The sequence below is a fragment of the Cydia fagiglandana genome, chromosome 10, assembly GCF_963556715.1.
Source record: "Cydia fagiglandana chromosome 10, ilCydFagi1.1, whole genome shotgun sequence".
NCBI lineage: Eukaryota > Metazoa > Arthropoda > Insecta > Lepidoptera > Tortricidae > Cydia > Cydia fagiglandana.
The window spans coordinates 20,435,596-20,442,712 of NC_085941.1; the positions used below are offsets into that span (position 1 = coordinate 20,435,596).

At 37.8% G+C, this 7,117-nt stretch overlaps 1 long non-coding RNA gene across 1 annotated transcript; it reads right to left on the minus strand.

Moving 5' to 3' along the window:
* Nucleotides 1-1,703: 1,703 nt before the first annotated feature.
* On the minus strand, nt 1,704-5,843 carry LOC134668274 (uncharacterized). Its single transcript, XR_010098762.1, has 3 exons — nt 5,788-5,843; nt 3,293-3,388; nt 1,704-1,757 (listed from the first exon to the last, which is right to left on the minus strand). It is a non-coding gene; the product is annotated as an uncharacterized LOC134668274 (long non-coding RNA).
* Nucleotides 5,844-7,117: the final 1,274 nt, after the last annotated feature.

The following is a 7,117-nucleotide window of genomic DNA, read 5'->3' on the forward strand; positions in this document are numbered from 1 at the left end:
AAGCACGAAGTCAAGACTACGGTGTTCAGAGCACCGTATCCCACGCGTATCCCTAGGCGGTTTTATGTTTGGATACTTACTAATACTAATTTATCCCATACATTTTATTCACGAGGAAATAAGTATGTATTGTCTGGGAGCTCTGGGACCTTGGAGTTTGGACTGTTATTTAAGGCCTCTGCGCTAGTATAGGTAATGTAGAAGTTTTAAAGCTTCTACCTTAGATATATTTTTAAAGGATTAGAGATTTTATTTACGACCTTGGCGAGTTGATTGATTTATATATCCCCATACCAAATTACAGCTTTCCAGCACTAACGATCAACCTCATCCTGGAGATAAAATGAGGAAAAATCGTAAGAGTCCCATTTCGGCCAACCAAAGTCAAGAACGTTTATATAATACTTATAGGCCTACCATTTATCTAAAACATTTGGTGAAGGCACATTTGTAGTAGAAACAAATTATTCTGAATTTCTCTGTAATTTGTACAAACCATTTCGTAAACTGACATTCCGCTAAACTGTTGTTTTTACATCTTTCTAGCATCCATAACATACGTTAGCAAATAATAAACATTCTGAGTTTCTTACTACACCTGGGAGGTCATTAATCATCAGAACAAAATGTATTGGACCTAAATGACTGCCCTGAATGACTCCTGACCTCGTGTAGTACGGCTTCGACTTGTACCCTGCACAATCTACGTACTCGTACTGGCGCCTATCCCGCATATAGCTGGCGAGAAATGCAATCGTCCGCGGTGTACACCCCGCGTCTGCCAGCTACTTCAGTAACATGCCATTATCAAAGTAAGCATTTGATATGGTAGACTACCATTTACATACTTTTTTTAAATCAAAGTAAGTCACCGGCCAGGCCACACCGGTTGCGTGTGCGTATTAGACGTGCACGTGCGCGTGCGCTAGAATGTTAGAACCGCACACGCACACGTCACGCAAGCGGTGTGTCGGTCGTCTCCGCACACACACCCGGTGTGCCCATGCCTTAAGTTTACCTTTACATTATATGTTTTTTTAGTGCAATAAAGTCTAACCCCCTTATTTCATAAACCTTTACTAAAAGGTAGACTTTCGAGCAAAGCGGCTCCGGCGACACTAACGCAGCGACACTGACGCGGCGACAGAGCGATAGTATTATGCAGTATGGAAATGTATGAACTTACTTCCGAGCGCAGCGTCACTATCGCAGCGACAGTGGCGCCGCGTCAGTATCGCTCGGCGATAGCGGCCGTCCTACGCCTGCGCAAGCACTGTCGCGGAGTTGCTGCGATCGCACGTGGTTTTGAGCTTATTTCAATACTCAGAATATCTTAAAAATTAATATTAAACCGACAAAAGCTCCTGAATTTGTCATCGTTCTCGTTTAAATGTTTTTTTTAAGACGCTATAAGTGCCTTTACCCTATTCTACTTTTGAAAATTGAGTTGGGTTGGCTTCGCTCCACAGTAAAAGTAACGAAGCAAAAGATCGTCATCCTCCTTTTCTTGTAAAAATATTTTCATAATTAATCGGTTCATCACGTCTGCACGTCAACTTTAGTAAACGTTTATGAATAAGGGGGTAAATAAATAAGTGTATATATTTACCACGGCTGCATAGTTTAGGGATTTGTTTCAATTTATGCAATTTGATCTCGAGCTGTTCTGCAGGAAATTCTGATTCCATACGAGGTGCAATGATATTCTTAGTGTATTCTATCCCTTTACTCTCCACGTACCGTCCGTGCTCATCTATCTGTAAAGTACAAACTATTAAGAAGATAGAAGAAGAAACATGCCAAACTATGACACTAATAGGACTGGTTAGACTCTAACCAGTCCTATTAGTGTCATAGTTTGGCCGTCAGACAAACTCAGGCAGGAAAGACTCCGCGCTGCCAGACCTCCTCCCCTAGACTCTCATCATGCTTGTGATTGCTGTGGCAAGTGTGGCAGGAGATGCCGATGCCGCTCTGGTATAGGACTCTTCAGTCATCGCAGACGTTGCAATCAACCTCCCCGCAACACCCGACGCTGCAACAATCATCTGAATAGATGACGTGGCCAATGGTGATGATGATGATGACACTAATGTAACTACTTTATACCTCGCGCGTCCAATGATACCTAACCTATACCTATGGCAGTTTCTTCTATAGTCGCTTTAGCTTTGGATATGCTTGGGTACCTAATTAAAAAAAATAACTTAAGAAATATGTTTTCAGCACACCAGCTCGGAAAGGCTTACTTTGCACTTCAAAAACTGATAGCAAAGTTGCATTTTATTCACATGTAAGATAAAATAATCTAATGCAGATTTTGAGTTGTTTTCTTATGTTTGCTGGTAAAATTGATTTTGGATGATAAATATTTAATTAAAAACATTCATTTGAATTTGATATTTTACATTTAATAATAATTTGCTTCGGGTTAGTGTGGTGAAAAATTTTGTGTTTCACTCGTGAGCTAATTTTGTGTAAAATTCCTCGCAACTCTCAAGATTCTATTTTTCGCACCACTCGCTACGCTCGTGGTTCAAATTTGGAATCTTTCGCTTGCTCGGGTATCAATATTAGCACGAGCGGTTAAACAACAACTTTGCCCCTTTGCAAAAACAGATAACTATTTTAATAAAACATGAGACATACAACACAAAGGGCATTCCCACATTATAGATGGGGGATTCAGCAGCCACATTACATAACCTTATTTAAATGAATTTGTTTCTTTATTGTAGTAACAAAACGGCCAAGCCGTACAATTTGACCAAGATGTTGGGTTTATACTGTTAGAGCTTATAAAGTTAGGAATGACAGAGTAAAAGTCTTGGTACCTACTACGGGATCTGATAACTTTTTAGTGTAAAAGCTTTATGCGCCTAGTCTTGGCAACACTTTACATAACATGTTTTGGTGGGATTTGTTTTACAAATAAGGTGCAGCGGGACAATTTCGACTGCGGATTAATTTCAACTATCGAATATCTTCCATGTTTTACATTATTAACTAGACTCACACAACACACACAGCACATCTTTTGCGCTATCTGGACATGTATGGTACTCTAGTTAATAATGTAAAATATGGAAGATATTTCGATTAGTTGAAATTACCCCGCAGTCGAAATTGTCCCGCTGCACCTTACAGCAGTTTCAAATATAAAGAGGCACGGTAGAGTCAAAACATAATGTTTTTTTATATGGAACACACCTATCCAATTGATCATAAAGTGGCCATGCACTATTGCAGCTGCATGGGTGTACATCCGTGATAAAAAATACATCAAACTTACAATTCCAACTGACGTCAGTTTACACAGCCAGCTACAAGACTCGTTTGAGTTTTTCAGACAATATTCTTCAACCGTCTTTAGTCTTTCGAGTGTTATCTTAAAATAACCGGAAAATAATTAGTGCACGGGTAAAATTATAAAGGAGAGTTAATAGAGACCTATGTAAATCACACTTGCGAATAAATTACGTTTAGGCAAAAATTTCATTTTTAGTAGGTACTAGCATTTATCGCTGACTGTACTTTTTTTTTCACAGACAACTAATGCTCATCGCGATAATTGCAACTAACCACGATTAGGTTGCGTTGTTTTATCACAGAGTTTCTATGGCCACCTCCTGTCTCCATCATCAGAAAAGAATGATCGGGTGACATGAATCATGATATAATATGATATAAATCATAAAACAACTTACATATTCTACCTTAAGGCAGGTCGCCGTTAGGTACGACGACGAGCGAAACGAGGAGGAGTGTTAGGTAGAACTGTGACCCTACAGCGCGCGAGCCGAGCGGGCGTAGCGAGCGTGCCGCGGCAGCGGCCGGCGAAGCGCCAGAACCGACTTATTTTATAATACATAGTTCACATATTATTACCCTCTCGATGCCTGTGCCCAGCAGTGGGGCGTGTATAGGCGTGTATTGTTATTATTGTTTTGTCTGTCTCTTACAAATTCTCGGGACCATGGGGTCCAGGACTTTTGGAAGGCGTGCGTGGTTTTTATGGGAAAAGAACGTTATGAGCATTAAATAGTATACAAAGTGATCATTATACTGATTGCCTGTTATGCAAATACATTACTATGCAACTGCATTATTATTATTTCTGAAATAATGCAATTTGTTCTTATTCATTTTGTTTTTATACTAAATAATCATTTCTGCATTCAAAATTATGCAATTCGAATTATGCAAAATAAAAATTCGAAAATAGTTGTTATTAAAAACATTACACACCCAAAACAAGTACCTAAGGAATTCTAAACTTACTTATTTTTAGATTTTTCAGGCAAAGCACTCTCATTTGCAATTGCAGCCTTCTCACAAATGTCTGGCGGTATTAAAAATCAATTTCAACTTTTTGAGCAACTGTATTAAAAATGAGTTTTTAATACAGTTGCTCAAAAAGTGCTACTTTACGTAGCTGTTTAGCGTGCGGAAAGTTGGTTATCTCGAACTAGTGCTTTTTACTTTTCCAATTTTTTTAAATTTATACTTGTTCCAATTCACGACTACTTATTGATGAGTGTTAATATTAGTTTCCTTTAAACGTCGTAATCAGCATAAAAACCTACCGTTAATGTAAGAATACGAAAAATATTACATGTTTCATATTTAATTACTTACCTCTTCATCATTATAACACGTTTATTTTTTAATATTCAATATTGAAAATTCCGTTCTTAATAAGTTGACTGAATGGAACGGAATAGCTGCCAAACGCCCATAGATATAATATACTTAAAGACGACGTCTAACCGAGCTGTCACTGTTACCACTTTTGTTTAGTGTACGATTAACAATGTTTTTCTCATTTTTTCGCAACTGTATTAAAAAACGTCGTTCGATACACGTGCGGAAATGTCATTCTTCACTCGTCCCGAGTCTTATATCTATATCTCGGTACTCGTGAAGTAATGACATACCTTCCGCACTAGCATCGAAATGTACTATTTTAATACATTTGCCCAAAAAGTGCTACTTTACGTAGGTAGCTGCTTAGCGTGCGGAAAGTTGGTTATCTCGAACTAGTGCTTTTTACTTTTCCAATTTTATTTTTATTTTTACTTGTTCCAATTCACGACTACTTATTGATGAGTGTTAATATTAGTTTCCTTCAAACGTCGTAATCAGCATAAAAACCTACTGTTAATGTAAGTATACGAAAAATATACCTATTTCATATTTTATTACTTACCTCTTCATCATTAAAACACGTTTATTTTTTAAAATTGATTATTGAAAATTCCGTTCTTAATAAGTTGACTGAATGGAACGGAATAGCTGCCAAACGCCCATAGATATAATATACTTAAAGACGACGTCTAACCGAGCTGTCACTGTTACCACTTTTGTTTAGTGTACGATTAACAATGTTGTTCTTATTTTTTCGCAACTTTATTAAAAAACATCGTTCGATACACGTGCGGAAATGTCATTCTTCACTCGTCCCGAGTCTTATATCTATATCTCGGTACTCGTGAAGTAATGACATACCTTCCGCACTAGCATCGAAATGTACTATTATAACTCCTGCTAACCTGCGTGTGAAATACCACGCTTTATTAGCAAGTGTCATGAAACAGTTATTTTTCACACAAGAGAGCGGCGGCCATCCTTTTGCTAATGTGTAAAAGTTTGAACATTACACTTTTTTTTGGAATATTGAATTTTTTATATTATTTCTACTTTTCGAATCTCGAGCTCGTTCGATCCGCATGGATAAGATAAAAAAGTTCCAAAGTTCCAAGATGTTTATTTCCAATCAACGTTTACCTCGCCTTCCTGTCCGGGCTCCATCTCGTTCCCGTTGTCTGTATTATTTACTACCTAGAAACACAAAATATTTAAACACGCTACTTACAAAATATAGATAGGTACCTACCTAACTGGATATCTGTCCCACAAAGTTAACTAGGGGTCATCCATTAATTACGTCACACGAATACAAGGTTTTTTGACCCAAGGAGGGGGCCTTGTCACACTTAGTCACATTTTGGAAACCCCTCTTCCCTGGTGGGACGTCACATTTTTTCAAAGAAAACGGAAAATCGAATTAAGTATTATTAATTTTTACTCTAAATATTAATAATTTTATAACCAAAAACTGATTTTGTTTAGTGTACCTACGATTAACAGTGTTGATCTTATTTTTTCGCAACTGTATTAAAAAACTTCGCTCGATACACGTGCGGAAATGTCATTCTTCACTCGTCCCGAGTCTTATATCTATATCTCGGTACTCGTGAAGTAATGACATACCTTCCGCACTAGCATCGAAATGTACTATTATAACTCCTGCTAACCTGCGTGTGAAATACCACGCTTTATTAGCAAGGGTCATGAAACAGTTATTTTTCACACAAGAGAGCGGCGGCCATCCTTGTGCTAATGTGTAAAAGTTTGAACATTACACTTTTTTTTGGAATATTGAATTTTTTATATTATTTCTACTTTTCGAATCTCGAGCTCGTTCGATCCGCATGGAAAAAAAAAAGTTCCAAGATGTTTATTTCCAATCAACGTTTACCTCGCCTTCCTGTCCGGGCTCCATCTCGTTCCCGTTGTCTGTATTATTTACTACCTAGAAACACAAAATATTTAAACACGCTACTTACAAAATATAGATAGGTACCTACCTAACTGGATATCTGTCCCACAAAGTTAACTAGGGGTCATCCATTAATTACGTCACACGAATTTCAAGGTTTTTTGACCCAAGGAGGGGGCCTTGTCACACTTGGTCACATTTTGCAAACCCCTCCCCCCTGGTGGGACGTCACATTTTTTCAACGAAACCGGAAGATCGAATTAAGTATTATTCATTTTTACTCAAAATATTAATAACTTTATAACCAAAAACTGATTATGGAAGAAAATTTAACTAATAAAAATGATTATCGTTCCAAAACCTTGTTATTTAACTTACTGTACAGCGAATAAAATTACTGATGAAGTGAAAGTGACGTCACAAAGTTTGTGACTCCCCCCCCCCTCCTTCTTGTCACAACATGTCACATTTTCTTGACCCCCCTCGACCCCTAAACGTGTGACGTAATTAATGGATGACCCCCTCCTAATATTCCGAAAACCATTTTAAATTAAT